The 20,447-nt window shown below is 44.5% G+C and overlaps 1 long non-coding RNA gene and 2 pseudogenes across 3 annotated transcripts in view; 2 read left to right on the forward strand and 1 right to left on the reverse strand.

The window, feature by feature from the left end:
• LOC145506459 (liprin-alpha-1-like) overlaps positions 1 to 20,447 on the reverse strand; it is a 73,921-nt pseudogene that overhangs the window by 22,094 nt on the left and 31,380 nt on the right. The gene's annotated exons all lie outside the window — the stretch shown is intronic.
• On the forward strand, positions 6,178 to 14,528 carry LOC145506979 (uncharacterized). The gene is made up of 2 exons (XR_014054484.1): positions 6,178 to 7,070; positions 11,599 to 14,528. It is a non-coding gene; the product is annotated as an uncharacterized LOC145506979 (long non-coding RNA).
• LOC145506483 (tyrosine-protein kinase RYK pseudogene) lies at positions 7,105 to 8,320 on the forward strand (annotated as a pseudogene). Its single transcript, XR_014053965.1, has one exon. The product of XR_014053965.1 is annotated as a tyrosine-protein kinase RYK pseudogene (transcript).

Genomic DNA, 20,447 nt, shown 5'->3' on the forward strand with positions numbered 1-20,447 from the left:
TGAACTGAACTGAAATATATAACCAATAAAGGTTAAAATGTAAAAATGAGAGACAGAATACATACATATGTTCAAATAGTTTTTTAGTAAGATTAAATATTAATGATGTTATCTCTAGTTGAGGGAATCTGCATTCTTATTTACAAAATAAGAAAATTTTTTATTGCCCAATTTTCTAGAATAAATATCCTTTATTTTACAACAGGAGAAAAGAACACAGGGGAGATTGTCAGTTCAGTTCAGTTGCCCAGTCGTGTCCGACTCTGCAACCCCATGAACCACAGCACGTCAGGCCTCCCTGTCCATCACCAACTCACTGAGTCCACCCAAACCCATGTCCATCAAGTCGGTGATGCCATCCAGCCATCTCATCCTCTGTCGTCCCCTTCTCCTCCTGCCCTCAATCTTTCCCAGCTAGGTGTATGTTAATTGATAAGTCCCAAAAAGCCAAAGGACAAACAGCATATAATTGTTGTGTCTTCCTATTAAATTGACTCTTTCATCATTATGTAATTACCTTCTTTGTCTGTTTTGACCATTTTCAACTGAAATTCTATTTTGTGTGATGTAAGTATAGTCAGTCCTCTCTTTTGGTTATAATTCATATAGAATATTTTTTCCATTCCTTCACTTTCATCCTCTATTTCAGCTTAAGTCTAAAGTGGGTCGTTGGAGATAACATAATAGTTGATTTTATTTCTTTGATTCATTCTTCCTCTATGTCTTTTTATTGGTGAGTTTAATCCATTTGCTTTTGAAATAATTACTGATCCAAGTAGTGGCTTAATACAGCCATGTTGTTGATTTCTTTCTGTTTTGTGGTTCTTTGGTTCTTTTCCTTTCTTACTGTCTTCCTTTGTGGTTTGGTGAATTTTTTTGTGGTGGTAGGCTTTGATTGCTTTCTCTTTATCTTTTTGGATCTGCTCTTTTTTTCATTGTGACTATCATGAGACTTCCATCAGTATTAGTGGAGGAGACTTCTAAGATTTTCTTTTGCCCTTATAAATAATCTTAGTGTAACTGGAAACTAAAATTTGGATGAGGAACTAAGAAGACAGCATATAGGGGTCTCCAAAGCATATCCAGGTGAAAAAAAAAAAAAAATTCAGTGTGTTTCCAATTAGCTCTGTTCCTTTTTCAGCCTCATACCGTTATTTTAGGGTCTCTGAAGTCCCAAGTATAAAGGGAATGGCACTAATGTTTGAGTGACTTCTGCTTTTTAATTTTGTAGGGGCGTATTTTAGGATGGCCCTGTACTACTTGTGTGTGTGTTTGTGTGTGCACGTATGTATATCTTTGTGTGTGCGTGTCTGTGTTCCTAATTTGACCCTTCCAAAAGTACCAGTAGGATGTTTGTTTAGGATGAAAACGCATAGAAATTCTCTTAAATATAAAATCTTTTCTAAATCAAAGGATCTGCTCTGTGGCCAAAGTTGTTCCCAAAGGTAGCCTAGAAGAAAAAAATTTAAGTTGCTGCAAGGTAGCAAAAATGGAGCTCTGGGCCCTCCACAAAAATAAGATGCCTTCAATCAAGGACTCACTAATCTCTAATCCTGGATGGATGATAATGAGACTGGAAGTCGCAGCATGAGAAAGATAATGAGGTAAAAAAGAATTGGGATTTTGACAACCCCATGAAAGCTGGCAACTGCCAGTAAGAATATTAGGCTCATGTGTTCCTTGTCTCAGGTCCCCTACCTCACAGTTGGTCCCTTCTAGACTCATACCCAACAAATATGTAAATGTCAGGTAGAAAACCAGAGAGAATGCTAATTTCTAAAACCATACCCTAAGGATATAAAATCAAGGTGGAGAGAGAATCTCGTGGTTTTACCGTCTGATGGTCTAGAGTAATTTGTCTACAAAGATGCCTCCCTGGTAAAGACCACAGAGTCACATGTCTGTGAGGTCAGTTTGTGGAGAAGGCAGTGGCAACCCACTCCAGTATTCTTGCCTGGAGAATCCCAGGGATGGGGGAGCCTGGTGGGCTGCCGTCTATGGGGTCACACAGAGTTGGACACGACTGAAGCGACTTAGCAGCAGCAGCAGCATGAGGTCAGTTTGAACCATTGGCTTATAAAACTGTATTAACCTGCTCAGGCTATCATAACAAAATATCACAAACTAGATGACTTTAATAACAAATTATTTCTCATAGTTCTGAAGGCTGAGAAAGTCAGGAACAAGGTTCTAGAAGATTAATTTCCTGATGAGGGTTCTCTTTCTGACTGCTAAAGTTACACCTGTAAGAGTGTTGGCTCAAATGGGAAATTCCCTGGGAGAGGGAATTTGGCAGCTGTATTTTCTGATAATGACATTCAAATAAGAGTTCTTTCTGCATCTGCTATGATGAATATTTTCCATTTAAAGTAATCATTTTGCCACCCTTATGGACTGTTGGCCCCTTCACCTCTTTCTTCCTCATACTTATAGGCATGTCTCATTTTCTCTAAAGGGATAAGGACCTCAGTTACAATGTTGGTGAGGTTTTTTACACATCATTAAGCAGTTCTCTGACATCAACTGAGTGTCCTACCTTTAACTCAATTTTTAAAAGAGATAAGACTGAGTGACTTACCCCTACCCCTACCCAAAGATACCGACAGATTCCACAGGCTAGTGGCTCAGGCCTACGTGACTGCCTTCTGCTTCAGACAATTCCAGATGACCAGTTTACTATAAAAGGCAGTAACTCAGGAAAAAATTGGAAGAGTTGCACTGGGCAAGATAAGTGGGAAGGTGCACTGCACTTCCTGTGCTCTCCCAGCGCCCCACTTTTCCACCACCTCCAGGTGTTCATGAGCCCAGAAGCTCTCTGAACCTTCCTTTTCTGTTTTTTTTTTTGTTTTTTTTTTTGAGGCTTCATAACTTAGGAATGATTGATTAAACTATTGGCCATCCATGATTAAACTCAGTCTATAATCCTGCCCTCCTAGAGGGGGAAGATGGGGTGGAACTGAAAATTCCCAACTCTCCTGGCAACCAGTTTCCCTCCTCAGGTGGTCTAGGAGTTTTTCCAAAAGTCACTTTTTTTTCTGCCTTTGTTTTCTTATATTTATTTATTTTTGGTGGTACCACATGGCATGTGGGATCTTAGTTCCCTGACTGAGGACTGAACCCTCACCTCCTGCATTGGAGGAGTGGAATCATAACCACTGGACTACCAGAGAAGTCCCTACAAGTCACCTGCATGGCTCTCATGACTAAGGAAATTCATCACTTAGGGTTTTAAGGAGCTCTGTGCCAGAAACTGGGATGAAGCTCAAACACAGATTTCTTAATATAAAGCACAGTATCACACTCTCCTAGCTGAATCACTGCAAGAAAGCCTTTCTTTTTCTTTTTTAGCTTTAAAAATATTTATTTGTTTATTTTGCCTATGCTGGGTATTAGTTGCTACAGGCAGGCTTTCTCTAGTGGCAGTGAGCGGGGGCTGCTCTCTAGCTGTGGCGTGTGGGCATCCACCAGGCTTCTCTTGTTGTGGAGCACAGGCTCTAGGGCTCTCCAGGAAAGTCTTTTCTCTTGACAGTTGTCCCTCTTCTTCACTTACTCTGATGATCCTGTTGGAGCTCTGAAATCTGCCCAGGTCAAGTCACTTCCCAGGAGTTCAAACCCTCCCCATGCCTCCAAGAGAATGTTCAGGCAATGTCTTGTCAGGTGGTATTTGCTTCATTTCCCTGGGTCACCAAACTTTCTCATACCAATGACCATTTTACTCTATCCCACTAGTCTAAACAATTAACCAAAGGAAATCATCATAGATTATAAAAACATTTATGTACAAAAATGTTTCTTGAAGCGTTATGTAAAATATCAAGCACATTGCAAGAATCCCTATAGAATTCCGGTTGAGCAAATGACAGTTTACCCATAGAATGTAATCTCAGAGAGTTATTAACATAATGTTGTAGCAAGATAATTAATGATACAAAGCATAATCAAAATACGGCAGGAGGAATACATGAGATGATGAAAATATTTTGTGGTTTTGAGAAGTCTAAAATTTTGGGATCCTTCTCTCTTCAAATGGTTCCAGCTGAGCATAAGCTAAAATTGTAACTTGCCTATCATGACTAGGATACAACAGAAGTGGCAGTATATGACTGCAAGGACTAAGTCATAAAAGGCATTGTGGCTTCCTCCTTCCTCTCTCTCTTGGATCACTCTCTCCAGGGAGGCCAGCTGCCCTGACATGAAGATCTTCAAGCAAGCCTTTGGACAAGCACCTGCAGGAAATGACTGAGTCCTCCTGCCAAGAGCCAACAAGCAATGGAGGTTTCTTCAGTAGCCCTGTGATGAGCCATCTGGGCATAGACCCTCCAGCCCCAGTCAGTCTTTCAGCTGACTACAGTCCAATGACTACTTGACCACAACCCACGAGACACTGAACCAGAACCACCCAGTTAAGTCATTCCCAATCCACAAAAGCAATTAGATTATGAATGCTTGTATTTTTGAGCTTCAACATTTTCAGGAGATGTCTAGGCAGCAATAGCTAACTATTACAGTGACCATGATGCAACAAGGACCCAGATACCATCAAGTCACCCAATCTCACTCTTTCCCTCTCACCTCTGTCCCTCCCTCCTATCCATTCATCTGTGTCTAAAAAAATCCATAGGGACTTCCCTAATGGTGCAGTGGGTAAGAATTCTCCTGCCACTGCAGGCGACACAGGTTTGATCTATGGTCTGTGAAGATTTCACATACCTCAGGGTAGCTAAGCCTGCATTCACAGTTACTGAGCCTGTGCTCTAGAGCCCACAAACAACAACTACCAAGCCGATGTGCTGCACCTACTGAAGCCTTTGTACCTAGAGCCTGTGCTCTGCAACAAGAGAAACCATCACTCATGCATCACAATGAAGAGTAGCCCCTGCTCATCACAACTAGAGAAAGCCCATGCAAAGCAACCAAGACCCAGTGCAGCCAAAAATAAAGAAAGAAAAAAATTTTTAAATGCACTAATACGCTGAGAGTGCTATATCTAGATGATGGAAAAACAGTGAGGTTTTTATATATATGTATCATTTTAATCTTCTGCAGCAAATATATCTAACAAAACATGATAAATATTATTTTAAAATATACAATGTTTGACCCTGTTTATAAGAGAGGCCTTTTTAATATGATATAATTTAATGTAATTATTTGTCCCAACAAACCAAATGTTTGTAAGCAAGCATTACCTTGAACAATGCTAATTTTTTTTAGACATGAACCAATCTTTTTTTTAAAAAAAAAAAATTTCACTTATTTATTTATTTTTGGCTGCACTGGATCTTATTGCTATGCTCAGGCTTTCTCTAATTGCAATGCATGGGCTTCTCATTGATGTGGACTCTCTTGTTTTGGAGCATGGGCTGCAGGGCATGTGGGCTTCAGTAGTTGTGGCACACAGGCTTAGTTGCCCCATGGCATATGGGATATCCCTGAATCAAGGATGGAACCTGTGTCCCCTGCATTGGCAGGTGGATGCTTAACCACAGGCCCAACATCGAAGTCCTAAAAACAAATTTTTTTTTTTGAAAGGGGAATTCCAGCCAGTTTCTACATTTACAGTAATCACAGTGATTCAGCAGTAACCGAGTGAATTTATTCAATGGTCCCATACACTGAGCATTCAATATACGTGACTTTAATGCTCATTTGTTGTTGTTCAGTCACTCAGTTGTGTCTGACTCTGTGACCCCATGCACCACAGCATGCCAGGCTTCCCTATCCTTCACTATCTCCCAGAGTCTGCTCAAACTCATGTCCACTGAGTCGGTGATGCCATCCAACCATCTCCTTCTCTGTCACTCCCTTCTCCTCTTGCCCTCAATCTTTCCCAGCATCAGGGTCTTTTCCAGTGAGTCAGCTCGTCCCATCAGTTGGCCAAAATCCTTGTCTTCCAAAGGACTCTCATGAGTCTTCTCCAGCACCTCAAATGATCTAGAAAAATAATTAGTATGAAATTATTGCCATTTTAACCACCTCCTGAACGTGCCTTGCTTTATTTTAAAGAAAACTAATTTCTAGATTTCCTGCTTTTGCTTAGAAGAAGGTAAGAGTTACATAAGCATCCATCTTGAGCAGGCTGACCAAGAAATGCATCCTGGCCTAGGTCTCTAGCTAGGAACTGGGGTTTGTGCAGTGGGGTGAGAAGGTAGAGCTCTTCAGAGCCTTTGTGTGATTGTGGCTTTAAAGGGTAGTCACAGGTCTAGAGCAAGCTTGACTTTCGGCCAAAGCACCTCATGTTATTTTCAACTATTATAAAAGGAAATGAAAGGGAATAAGATTTTTTAAAAGCAGGATGGTTGTGTAGAGTCTTTGAGCAAAGCAAAAAGGTTTTTTGACTTATTTATTTTTTTCCTCCTCCTATTTATAGCCAGATCAAATTCTTGAGAAATCTAGGTAAGGGGCCGAAGTTGAGGTTAATTTGTGTTAAATCCAGGAGAATTGGAGGAAGCCAGGAAGATGGAAGAAGAAGTGGATGGGGCTGCAATCAATAAAATTGGCACCCTTCTGCATCACACCCCTTTGAAGTTTGTCTTCAGTCAGTCCCTCCCGCTAGCCCCATGAGGACAGGAGAGTGACTCAGCTCTGCCCACTGAGTACAGGGGTGGTTGGCCCAGGTGATCTGCCCTGTGTTAAGAAATTGGGTCTGCAGCCTAGCACACAGGGCGTCAGACCCATCCATTCTGCGTGTTTTGGCAAAAATGGCTGAGGATCACAGTCCAACAAATACCAAAGCTGCTTCTGATTCCAGACTCACTCCCGAGTGCATTTTCTTCTAGAGTGTGATCAGGCTCCCTCCTGAGTGCACTTTGTCTCAGATTGCATAATAAGCATTGTTTTGTTTAAAGCATTGTTTTGCATTGTCGCTTCTGAACTATGTTGATGATATCTTATCTGACATAGCAATGGGGTTTGGTTTTTTGTTTTTATTTTCACTCAAGCAGAGTTCTGTCTTCAAAGAAGACAGAAGAATGACCTGAGAAGTGTCACTCTTTTGGAGGCCAAAGCTAAGGTGAAGGATATTGCAATATCCAGGGAGAGGAGAACTCTAAAAGATGAACTTCAGTAAGGTAATTTTGAGCATATTTTCCATGGGATTTTAGTAGATGAAAAAGATCCAAATATGGAGAAGGAGATGGCAACCCACTCCAGTATTCTTGCCTGGGAAATCTCATGGACAGAGGAGCCTGGTGGCCTACAGTCGATGGCATCACAAGGAGTCAGACACAGCTTAGCAACTGAACAACAACACACAATCAGGCAGATTGTGATTTGGGGAAACACTGCTTGATGGAAATGTAGAATAAAATGGAGAGTGAAGTGACCTAGCAATATGGAGCATAGAGTTTTGGAAAAAATTAAAAGTGTATAAAATAATAGTTGCAAACATTCAAACAATAAAGTCTGTGGCTAAAGGAAAAAAAGAAAAAGATCCAAATAAAGAAAACCAAGTATTTGTAAAAACAGTTAAAGATCAAGCTCCTGAAATTCAGGTGACAATGATGCTCACTGAGAGTTGTAAGCTACGAGGTCTTCATCATGGAAATCTTCTTCCTATCACCAGGGTGTGTATAGAAGGAGAAAATCCCACGGGGCTATTGCCTTACATGAATTGGGGGAATCTTAGATTGTTTTTACGGCAGCGCCAATTAGTAGAGGCCCGTAATCCACAGGCAGTTTCTCAACAAGACTTGGTTCACATGACTGTTCAGATTGCCTGGGGAATGAGCTATCTGGCCAGAAGGGAAGTCATCCACCAAGATGGGGCTGCTAGGAACTGTATCACTGAGGAAACACTTCAAGTTAAGATCACAGACTGCCGTCTCCAGAGACTTGTTCCCCATGAACTATCATTGCCTAGGGGACAATGGAAATAGGCGGGTTCGGTGGACAGCCCTTGGAAGTCTGGTTAATAATGAGTTCTCCAGTGCCAGTGACCTGTGGGCCTTCAGAGTGATGCTGTGGGAGCTAGCTCTTGACTCGGCCAAACGCCCTACACGGACATGGACCCCTTTGACATGGCTGCGGGCCCTAAAAGGTGGTTCCCGCATTGTCCTGAGGAAATGTTTGCTGTGATGGCTTGTTGCTGGCCCTTCGATCCGGAGGAGAGATCCCAGTTCTAGCACCTAGTCACGTATAGCCGCCTCTGCCACGTCCTAATGATTACAGATGAGTTGCTAATTGCACTCCATGTTCAGCTATATATCTTGAAAGAAAAAGATCAAAGAATTTATGCACCTGCCTTAAAACCACCACAGGTAAATATTATTAATGATCTTGTTTATTCCTCTTAACATTTTTAAACACTTTTTTAAAAACATTTTTTCATTTCATTAATTATTTTGCTACAATGTTACTTTTGATAACTCCCTAACATATTGTATGGGTCTAACACCAGTAACTTAACCAGAATCCCATTGGGAACATTTTAATTATTTTGAAGTTTTTGACATTTGAATAATACTACAAAAACATTTTGGCACATAAATGTCTATATGTGTGTTAGTCACTCAGTCGTGTCCGACTCTTTGCAACCCATGAACTGTAGCTTGCCAGGCTCCTCTGTCCATGGGATTCTCCAGACAAGAATATTGGAATGGGTTGCCATTCCCTTTTCCAGGGGATCTTCTCAACCCAGGGATTGAACCCAGGTCTCCTGCATTGCAGGCAGATTCCTCACCATCTGAGCCACCGGGGAAGCCCAAATGTCTCTATAATCCATGATTATTTAACAAGGCTAATAGGTAGACTAAAATGGTCATTAGTGTAGAAATGATTTCAGCAACTCAGAGAATGGAGCGAAAGCTAAGCACTTAATAAGACGTTGTCTGGACACTCTCCAGGGAGGGAGGGGTGGAAATCCTGGGAAGTGGTTTGAATCAAGAAGATTCCAGACTCCTATGGGATTGTAGTATAAATGGAAGACAGAGACGGCTGTCAAAGCAAGAGACCTTTTGCTGTGATTCAGCAGGGAGAGCATGAGGTGTGCCCAAGGAGACAGAAAAGACAAACCAAAGGAAGAGTTGAGAAGTCAAGTGCTGAGACATGGTAAAACCTGAGTCTGAGGAGTCAAGAAAAACAGGCAAAGATGACTCAGGACCCAGGAAAGGGATGGGTGAAAAGTCACTTCATGTTTTTTGTGGAAATCTATTTCAAAGACTGAGTTTTGTATTTTCTATTTGTCCAGCTCAAAATATTTAGGGATGTCAAAAAATCTTTAAAAGTTTATATGTATTTAATGAAATTCCATAGAGTAAATGTTTAACATCCAGGCAGAGAGACTGTGTGCACCCTGCTTATCTTTACTACTGGGGACAAATTTCTGGCCTTTCATCCTATTTTTTCAGTTTATAAAATGGACATGACATTTTCCAGATTTGCTTAAAGTTTAAGTTTTTGGAGTAAAGATTGTGGGCAACTTTGCTTAAAGGCTGTTTGAATGGTTAATAGGACTTCCCAGGTGGTGCTAGTGGTAAAGAACCCTGCCTGTCAATGCAGGAGACCTAAGAGATGCTGGTTTGATCTCTGGGTCAAGAAGATCTCTGGAAGAGAGCATGGCAGCCCACTCCAGTATTCTTGCCTGGCAAATCCCATGAACAGAGAAGCCTGGTGGGCTAAGGTCCATAAGGTTGCAAAGAGTTAGACATGACTGAAGCGACTTAGCATGCAGCAAGCGCAAATGGTTGACACGCCTTAGAAGGGAGAGGTTGGCTACTGCCCTGTAGGAACTAGAGGTTGTCCCCTGCCCATCAGGGCCATGTGCTCACATTCTAGGCTTCTTTCCTTCAAAAGAGACTTTGTTTCTATTCCAGAAGAAAATACAGGATCTTTCTTACTGAGGAGAGCAGGAGTAGATGTGTCAGCCATCTGTTTAAGCTCTGAGTTTCATAACCTGGAATTTATGCATAAACCCCCCTGCACACACAGGTACATGTGCCTCTACTCTCTCCCCCCATGGGGAACCAGGGATAAGTTTACTCGGCAACGAGACAGTCTGATCCTTGATCCAGAGATCTCGCAGTGGGATGGTGTGTGTACTGTTGGCTAGCATGTATGTTTGTATACATACATATACACTTGTATACTGATATATACATGCTACCCAGGTATACGTGCACACTCATGAAGACTCACATAAATAACTGTGGCAAGGTAACTCATTAACTCGCAAGTAGGATCTCAGACCTGTCAGAGTTTCAGACAAAAGACTGAGATATGGATCAACAGAAGCAGTGGGATGTCTCAAGATCAGGGTAAAAGGATGGTGACTTCCCCCCTCAGGTCGCTCACTTGCTCTGATGAAACAAGCTGCCATGTTTTGTGCAGCCCTGTGGAGAGGCCCGGGCTTCCCTGGTGGCATTGGGCTAAAGAACCCGCTTGCCATTGCTGGAGACCTAAGAGATGCCAGTTCAATGCCTGAGTCGGAAAGATCCCCTGGAGGAAGGCATGGCAACCCACTCCAGTATTCTTGCCTGGAGAATTCCACAGACATAGGAGCCTGGTAGGCTACAGTCCATGGGGTTACAAAGAGTCTGACATGACTGGGTGACTAAACAATAACGAGAAGCCCACATCACAAGGACAAAGGATAGCCTCCTGCCAACTGCCCCCAAGAACTGAATCCAGCCCCCACCTCATGTGTAAGCTTGGAAACAAGTCCTTTGAAGGGACCACAGCCCCAATCTGGTGAGACTCTATCAGAGAACCAAACTACACTGAACCATTAGAAATGGTGATGTAATAAAGGATGTGACAAACCTAGACACTGTATTAGAAAACAGAGACATCACTTTGCTGACAAAGATCCGTCTGGTCAACGCTATAGTATTTCCAGTAGTCATGTACGGATGTGAAGTTCAGTTCAGTTCAGTTCAGTCACTCAGTCGTGTCCGACTCTTTGCAACCCCATGAATCTCAGCACGCCAGGCCTCCCTGTCCATCACCAACTCCAGGAGTTTACCCAAACCCACGTCCATCGAGTCAGTGATGCCATCCAACCTCTCATCCTCTGTCGTCCCCTTTTTCTCCTGCCCCCAATCCTTCCCAGCATTAGGGTCTTTTCCAATGAGCCAACTCTTCGCATGAGGTGGCCAAAGTATTGGAGTTTCAGCTTCAACATCAGTCCTTCCAATGAACAACCAGGACTGATCTCCTTCAGGATGGACTGGTTGTATCTTCTTGCAGTCCAAGGGACTCTCAAGAGTCTTCTCCAACACCACAGTTCAAAAGCATCAATTCTTCAGCACTCAGCTTTCTTTACCGTCCAACTCTCACATCCATACATGACCACTGGAAAAACCATAGCCTTGATTAGACGGACCTTTGTTGGCAGAGTAATGTCTCTGCTTTTAAATATGCTATCTAGGTTGGTCATAACCTTCCTTCCAAGGAGTAAGCGTCTTTTAATTTCATGGCTGCAGTCACCATCAGCGGTGATTTTGGAGCCCAAAAAAATAAAGTCTGACACTGTTTCCACTGTTTCCTCATCTATTTCCCATGAAGTGATGGGACGAAATCTTAGACGGGACCATGATCTTAGTTTTCTGAATGTTGAGTTTTAAGCCAACTTTTTTACTCTCCTCTTTCACTTTCATCAAGAGGCTCTTTGAGAATAGGACCATAAAGAAGGCTGAGCACCGAAGAACTGATGCTTTTTAACCGTGGTGTTGGAGAAGTCTCATGAGAGTCCCTTGGACAGCAAGGAGATCAAACCAGTCAATCTTGAAGGAAATCAACCCTGAATATTCATTGGAAGGACTGATACTGAAGCTGAAGCTCCAATACTTTGGCCACCTGATGGGAAGAGCCGACTGACTTGAAAAGACTCTGATGCTGGGAAAGATTGAAGGCATGGAAAGAAGTGGTCGACAGAGGATGAGATGGTTGGATGGCATCACCGACTCAGTGGACATGAGTTAGAGCAAACTCTGCGAGATGATGAAGGACAGGGAAGTCTGGCATGCTTCAGTCCATGGGGTCACAAAGAGTCGGACATGACTGAGTGACTGAACAACAAGAATAAGGCTGTAGTTTTAAAACACTAAGTTTTAGGGGAGTTTCCACTAATACATGCTCTTACCTATCCTGCAAAACTGCTCAGATGCATCCCATATGTGTCTTTATCCTGTAAGCCACCAGGGAAGCTCAAGCCTATTGATTATGTAATATTGCCCCTAACATCCTCAGCTTCTCATAAAGCGTTAACAGACACGAAAACAAATGGAGGCCCAGTCAGTCTTATCCATTCAAGGACAACTTAGATGATTTGATATAGGGGTCTCACACAGGCAACACTGCTTTTCAAGAATTTATTTTAAAGTAATTATAAATTCACCTCTTTCTCCTGATTTGTGATCTAAAATACTTTTCTTCCCAATCTTGATGTAATATGTAATCGTTCACAGGCAGGAGTGGGGGCAGTCAAGGGGGTGTACAGCTCTGCACTAGCACCTTTGCTCTGGGGAAGGGGACAGGGGTGGGACCACGGGGCTCCCCCAGGAAACCTAGGTGGGTGGGGGATCTACCCTAAGGCCCCAAGGTCCAGGGGAAGGCAATTGGGTCTCCATGAGGTTGCAGGGCTGAGCCACCAGACCCACTGTGATGAGAATGCAGAAAGGACAGCAGGGACAGAAGAGGAATGTGGCCCCGGAGTGGCAGGAGGCTCACAAGTGAGGGGCCACAGAAGAACCCCAGCAAGCAGGGCCCCACCAACCCTTCCCAACAGCTCTTGTCAGAGCCAGTCTGCACCTCCAGGGAGCCCAGCAGGCCCAGATAGGACTCAGAGACACCACAGAGGGGAGGCTGTGCAGGAGCCCAGCCAGGCTGGAGCCTCTCTCCCAGGGGAAGAGCAGGGAGGAGGGGCTGAATTCCAGTCCCCCAGGAATCTGGAACCCGGAAATCTTGAGTCAGAGCAGGAGGCACACCCATGCAGGATGAGCCTGAGGCATAAAGGGGAGAAGGAAGGAGTGGGTCACACAGCAAGAACACACACCCTTGTACCCTTCACTCAGAACTGCTCTAGAGAACCAGAGGATAGGGAAAAAACACACACACACACCTCTTTTTATATAAAATTACATATTTAATTTGGTCACAAAGTTATAAAATTGCATATTTACATTAAATTGCAAAATTTTTATGTAACTGCCATTTAATTTGGTCACAAATTCATCAAATTGCTTATTTATATAAAATTATAAAATGTTTATATAACATTGCATATTTAATTTGGCCACAAATTCTTTAAAGTGCATATTTATAGAAAATTGCAAATATTGTATATAACATTGAATATTCAATTTGGTTCAAAATCATAAAATTTCACATTTACATAAAATTATAAAATTTGTATATGACATTGCATATTTAATTTGGTCACAAATTCATTACTGAGGAGAAACCTGAACAGGCATCCAGTCTCAAGTAAAACTTTAAATTGTCACATTTGCATTGGCCTAAAGCAATAATGCTTCCCGGATGGCTCAGCAGGCAAAGAACTCGCCTGCAATGCAGGAGACACAGGGCACATGGGTTGGATCCCTGGATCGGGAAGATCCCCTGGAGTAGCAAATCGCAACTCACTCCAGTATTCTTGCCTGAAGAATCCCATGGACAGAGGAGTCTGGTGGGCTCTAGTCCACGGGGTCGCAGAGTCGGACACGACTGAGCAACTAAGCACCCACAGGAAAGCAACAAAGGATTCAAGTTTCACGTTTCTTGAAGGTTCTCATTAGTAAAACACACAATAAACACATATACAAATGAATATACATGACAAATACTGACAAGGCTGATACTTTAGATGGGCACTCAAGGAAGTCTTCTGAGAAAGGGACAAGTGACCTGACACTTGACTGACCATTTATTTTTTTAAACTGTTTTACAAATGCATATGCTTTTTGTAATATATAGGTGTCAGTTTCAAGTGAATAAGTTTATCTTATTTATTTTAGCCATGCAGACTCTTCATTGCAGCACACAGGCTTCTCTAGTTGTGATGTGCAGGCTCTACAGCACATGGGCTCAGTAGTTGCAGAGCACATGCTTAGTTGTGGTATGTGGGATCTCAGTTCCCCAACCAGAGATTGAACCCAGGCTCCTTGCATTGCGAGTGCAGAGTCTTAACCACTGGACAACCAGGGAAGTCCCAAGAATTCATTTCTATCTCCTTCTGGAGATGAAGGCAGAGTGTCCTGCACAGAAGGAACGGCAAAGACAGGAAACACCTGACTTCCAGGAAAGGGAGGGACATCAGGGCCAGAGGGATGTAGCACCAAGACCACAGGGGTCGGCCCTTCTAAAAACACAAGTGAACTCCACATACTGTATCCATTTGTACCTAAATTTTAGGCAATTCCAGTTTTGACCACACCAGCCACATCAACCTTAGGAAAGACAACGTACAAGCCTTGAGATGGACTAGACCAACACCCCCCACCCCGAGAATTGCTTCTGCCATTAAATTATCCTGCGGTGATTGGAATACTATGGAGAAAGGTTTAGCAGGAATAAAAAAAAAAAAGACAAAACCCTAATATAGCAGGCATTTTATGTGAGTTCTCACAGTATTTAAGAATCAGCATTTCTGTGTCTTTTCTGCAGAAGATCAAAACTTATAGAGGGGCTGAGATCCTTAATTAGCCAATTCAAACACAAAAAGGCAATTCTGAGCTCAGAGCACCAGTATCAAGGGGGGCCCATCTAGTGCTGAGCAAGCCAACACTGAACATAACCCAGGAGCCCGTCCATTCTTCCTCCCAGAAACCATGGCAGATCCCTGTCCTTTCTTCCTTGAGCCCAGATGGAATGAAGGTCACTGATAAGACCAGACGTGACACAGAAACTATGACACTCATATCTAACCCACATCCCACCCTAACCTCCCAGATGAGCAGGAGGAAGCCTGGGGAATAACAGCCCAGTTCATGGACACCAGACACAGTGCTGCATGGGTGTGCCACTCCTCCTCCCTCTGCTCACTTGTTAACATCTCCCTATAAAAAATACAAATATTCACACAACTATAAAGTTGATATGTTGAAAGCCTGGACCCTATAGAAGCCGCCAGGCAATCCCAACGGGGTCAAATTCCCCCAGCAGGGGGCTTGCTCTCCTTTATTGTTGTTGTTGTTGTTGTTTTGTAGGTTTTTGTTTCTTGGTTTGCTTTTGCCTCATGGCTTGTGGGATCTTACTTCCTGACCAGGGATTGAACTCAGGGCTCTCAGCGCAGACTCCTAACCACTGAACAGCCAGGGAATGCCCTCCGTTTGTATTTCTAATTGCTTTGGATTGCCAGCACACAACCAGGTAGCCCACATAAACAACCTAGAAATTATGTTTCCAAAACATTTTTCTACACATAGAAATATATGCACAAACATAAAAGTACAAAGACATACAAGATGTTTGCACTTTAATGATGTATATTACAAGCACTGCCTACAGTGCAGGAGACCCAGGTTCCATCCCTGGGTAGGGAAGATCCCCTGGAGAAGGAAACGGCAACCCACTCCAGCATTCTTGCCTGGAGAAACCCCAAGGACAGAGGAGCCTGGTGGGCTACAGTCCATGGGGTCGCAAAGAGCTGGACATGACTCAGTGACGAACACTTTCATTATAAGTTACATCATTGAATGCATACATACTAACATGAATGACAAATTTCAAACAAATACAAATAAAAAGTAGAAGTCTATTAGGATAAAGAAGTGTCCTGAACTGAAAGATTGAGGTACTCAAACACTCAGGGCACAACAGAGCCTGCCTCACTTTCTTCATAAACATGTTAATACTTTCCTAAGTTCAGCAGGCGCTCTTGAATTGTCTCTTTTGTAAATCTTTGCCCCAGCATTTCCAAGGCATCCAGCAGGGTGTTGACTGAGATCCCCTGTCCCTTCTTGGTTACTGGCAGCATTTCATACAAGGCATCTGGAGAGACCCAGGCCTATTCTCTGGCCACAAGGATCTCATTTCATGTGAGGCCCAACTGCCTCAGGAGCGAATCACAGAAGTCACAAGGAAAAGATAGCTGCAAAGTCACTGAAGAACAGCTTCAGGCCTAGGTTGGGGGAAAGTTACAGAGACAGAGTTGGAACGGGCTTTCACAAAGGCAGAGAACCCTCAAGTCAGGCCTAGACTTCAGGGTGGGAACCTGAGGAGCTCCCCCTGCTGCTAAACCTGCTGCTCTGCACCCCTGACCTGCTTCCCAGCAGCAGAGAAACAAGCCACACCAGCATGGAGCATTGGGCTTCGCTGGCACCCAGGGCAGTGGGGGGCAGTCCAGGTCAGCAGAGAGTCCTGCCCTAAGCAGGGGATGAGGGCCCATCTGGAAGGGGAGACTGCCGTCACAGAGGGAGAAGGCATCTATGATAGGAGACAGACGGTGGGACACTGTGGTGGAACAGAGCTCAGCGTAGGGCAGCTGCCTTTCTCAGGAGGGTGAGGTCCCCTGGCTGCCACGTCTGCACTGGGGACAAAGCAAAGGCCTGGAGGCAGGAAGGTCTCCGGCCTCACACCCCGCTCGGCCTCACTGCCGGACACTGGTAGAGCTGGATGGGGACAGACTCTGAGCAAGAATTTAACCATAAAATGGAGCAAACACCACCTGCCTCATGGACTGTGCTGCGGATTCAATGCTGTGTGTGTGAAATGCTGTGCACACCACCATCCACAGTACATAAGGAGGGCACCCAACACAAGTTTATATTCTCTAACAGCCACACCGAAAACATGAAAAATAACAAGTAATACTAGTTTTCATAAAATACGGTACTAAAAGCATTCTAAAAATTTTCATTTCAATATGTAATATAGATAGCTAATGGGAAGTTGCTTTATAACACAGAGAGCTCAATTCGGTGCTCTGTGGGAGGTGGGATGGGGGCGTTGGAAGGAGGCTCAAGAGGGAGGGGATATATGTATACCTATGGCTGATTCATGTTGCTGTACAGCAGAAACCAGCACAACACTGTGGAACACTTATCCTCCAATTAAAAGTAAGTTAAAAATTTTTTTCACTGCAACATGTAGTGTTAGTCACTCAGTTGTGTGTCTGACTCTTTGAGACTTCATGGACTGTAGCCCGCCAGGCTCCTCTGTCCATGAGATTCTCCAGGCAAGAGTAATGGTTGCCATTCCCTTCTCCAGGGGATCTTCCCAACCCAGGGACTGAACTCTGTTCTCTTGCATTACAGGCAAATTCTTTACCATCTGAGCCACCAGGGAAGCCCCTCAACATGTAATCAATATAAAAAAAAAACAACAAACCTGTTAACAAGACATATTACAGTCCTTTTTTCTACCAACACCTTGAGCTACAATATCGAGTTATATATTACAGCTCATCAGATTTAGCCACAATTCAGGTGCTCCACGGGGCTTCCCAAGAGGCGCCAGTGGTAAAGAACCTGCTTGCTAATGCAGGAGATGTAAGAGATGTGGGTTCGATCCCTGGGTTGGAATGATACCTAGAGGAGGGCATGGTAACCCACTCCAGTATTCTTGCCTGGAGAATCCCATGGACTGAGCAGCCTGGCAGGCTACAGTCCATGGGGTTGCAAAGAGTTGGACATGATTCAAGCCACTGAGCACGCATGGACAGGTGCTCCACAGCCTCCCTGGGCCAGTGGGTGCCCTGCTGGACAGCACAACCTCTCAGAGGTCTCAGGTTGGGTCAACCTGGCTCTGAGCAACCAGGGAGGGGAGAGGATGGTGGAGGAGGGAAGGACAGGGAGGTGTCAGGGGCCACTGGTAGAGGACAGAGGGGTGCAGGGTGGGAAAAAGAGGAGGGGGCAGGGAGGGAATTCGAGGCCTGATGGTCCAGGGACAAGCCGTCCCCTCTCTGAGTTGCCTTAACAGCTACGGGGACAGAAATTAGGACACTAATTCTGTCGCTCCTCCCTCCACTCCTGATCCACTGCCCAGGAAAAAAACACTCACTTTCAGTGGTGTCTGTTGGAACCAGCAGCCATCTTCTCCTCCGAGATCCTTCAGGGGCTGCTGGTTTCTGTAAAACACAATGGAGAGCAGCCTTGGTCTTCATCGAGGATCCTAGATTACAGAACTGAGCCTAGTAAACATTGTTCTGAAATTCTGGCAGATGCAGCCATAAGCAAAACAAAACCAATGCAGGATCTTTGAAGGGAGTGGACAAAAGAGTCGTTATTGGATATATGGTTGTATTCTTATCAAACTCGAATGGTTCAACACTAATACCTAAATGTGAATGTATGGATGGATGAATGTTAAAAATTATAACAGGCAATAAATTCTATAATGAATTATGAGTTGGATAAACTCATAAGGTTACAGAACACTGTAATACAAAGATACAGCCTCAACAAGAAATGAGAAATTGACCAAAGAAAAACACACATGGAGTTGAGGGATTATAAAACTCTTAACTTAAAATGCTAACTCTTTTCATAAGAAAAATATAGAACGTCTGAAAGATCTCAATTCCTCCTAGATTCATTTATAAATTAAGGCAATACTCAAAACCCTCAAAACTATTGAAATGATAGGACCCAAAACTGTAGATGTCTCTATGTGTGTGTGTGTGTATATATATATGTATACATATATTATATATATATATATATATCTTTAGTCACTCAGTCATATCTGATTCTTTGCGACCCCGTGGACTGTAGCCTGCTGGCTCCTCTGTCCATGGGGATTCTCCAGGCAAGAATACTGGAGTGGGTTGCCATGCCCTACACACACACATATACATAATGAAAATACTTGTATATGTTGACAAAGAAATTTTACTTCAAGTAGATTCAGCTTAATAATACTTTTGAAATAAATGTGAAATTCCTACTATGATGAGGAATGGCTTAAAACGGTGTAACAATCACACAGACAAATATTATGTAGCTCTGACTCCATCACTGGGTCAGCCATGGGAGGAGTGATCACCCTTCGGCTGCCCTGTTCTAGACCAGGGATGTGGTGAGAACAAGACAGAGGATCAACAGCATCAGAGCTGCCAGTGGACCAGAACAGGGCTTGGGCTCCCTTCCCCTCCATGCCCTGGTCTCTCTCCAGAGCAGGGAGTGGGGCTCCCTTCCCTCCATGCCCTGGTCTCCCTCCATCACCACCTCCCCAGAGGAGAGGAGACCTGACCAGCATTGCCTTTCCCTGTCTCTACCACAGTCCGAGCAAGCAGAAGGGCCAGAGCCCCACACTCACCAACAGACAGACTGCTTGCTTCATCTTGGGACTGGGCGTTGTCTTCTGTCAGCTTTTCCTGCCAAGGGACCAGAAGGGAAAGTGAATCTCCATTGGTCAGCGTATTGTTGTGGGCATGGTCCAGAGTCCCAGACCCTCTTGGGGGACACATAAGCACCAGAAAAGGGCCTTGAGAAAGCAAGGCGCTGACCCAGGAGTCACAAACCCACAAACCCCTACAGTATCTGGGGGGACACAGTGGGTTCTGCCTTCCCACCTACTCCTGTGCTGTGCCCCCCAAGGGGGCATAGACTCAGCACATCTGGGCTCTGCTGACGGCACCCAGGCTCTGGTGTGATGCTAAGGGGATCTGAGCACCCCTGCCTGACACCCCCCATGCCTCCGGGTCCAGGGTTACAGAGTGAGGGTGTCTCAAACAGTAAGGACAGGGCCAGCGCTGCCAACCGGCCTTAGGACAGCTCTCAACAGGCCCGTCTCCCTCCTACATTCAGCCTAGAGCCCCCAGGCCAGTTGAGAGAGTCAGGGACAACAGTAGAGGACAAACCGGGAACCATGTCCACCCTGGGCTTTGTTGTGGGGGGAAAGCAGTGACTGAGGGCCTGATGCCGCCAGATGCTGGAGAAACAGACTCACCTTGTGGCAACACTCACTCAAGCGACCTAGAAGAGAAGAGACATCCGCTGAGTGGTGGGGACAGCCCTCTTGCCACACCTCCTTCCCTAGGGACAGGGTGCAGGCTGGGGGCTCAGACACTGAACAGAGCCCCGGGCCTGTGACGGCAAGCGGGACATTCCGAGTCTGGAGAACCCTCAGGGAGGAGAAGAGAAGGGAGAAAAGGAAGTAAAATGAAACTCGTGGAAAATCTCTGTGTAGCGCTCCTGAACCACCTTCTTCTCCTGCCTCCTCCCACCAGACTCGGCCAGGGGGAAGAGGGGACCGTCAGCTGAGTTGGGGGGACCGATGTGATCACGGTTTGGTAGGACCTGGTGAGGTGGGAGAAGGAGGGGTTTCCTGGGGAACAAGATCAGAGACAAGCCAGGAGGAACAGGAGGATTGGGGAGATGGAGGAGGGAGCCAGCAGCTCCTCCTTCCCTTCTAGAACCTCACCTTTAAAGTACCAGCATACAGCACATCCGATTAGGATTAGGACAGTGATGACTCCAAGTCCAGTTACCATTTTCATCACCAGTGAAGTGCATGAGGAGGGAGAGGGAGTGATGGGTAGTCTCTGGCTCACGGCTGCTCGCTCTCCA

Source organism: Giraffa tippelskirchi, chromosome 1 (genome assembly GCF_054371585.1).
Source record: "Giraffa tippelskirchi isolate mGirTip1 chromosome 1, T2T-mGirTip1v1.2.pri, whole genome shotgun sequence".
NCBI lineage: Eukaryota > Metazoa > Chordata > Mammalia > Artiodactyla > Giraffidae > Giraffa > Giraffa tippelskirchi.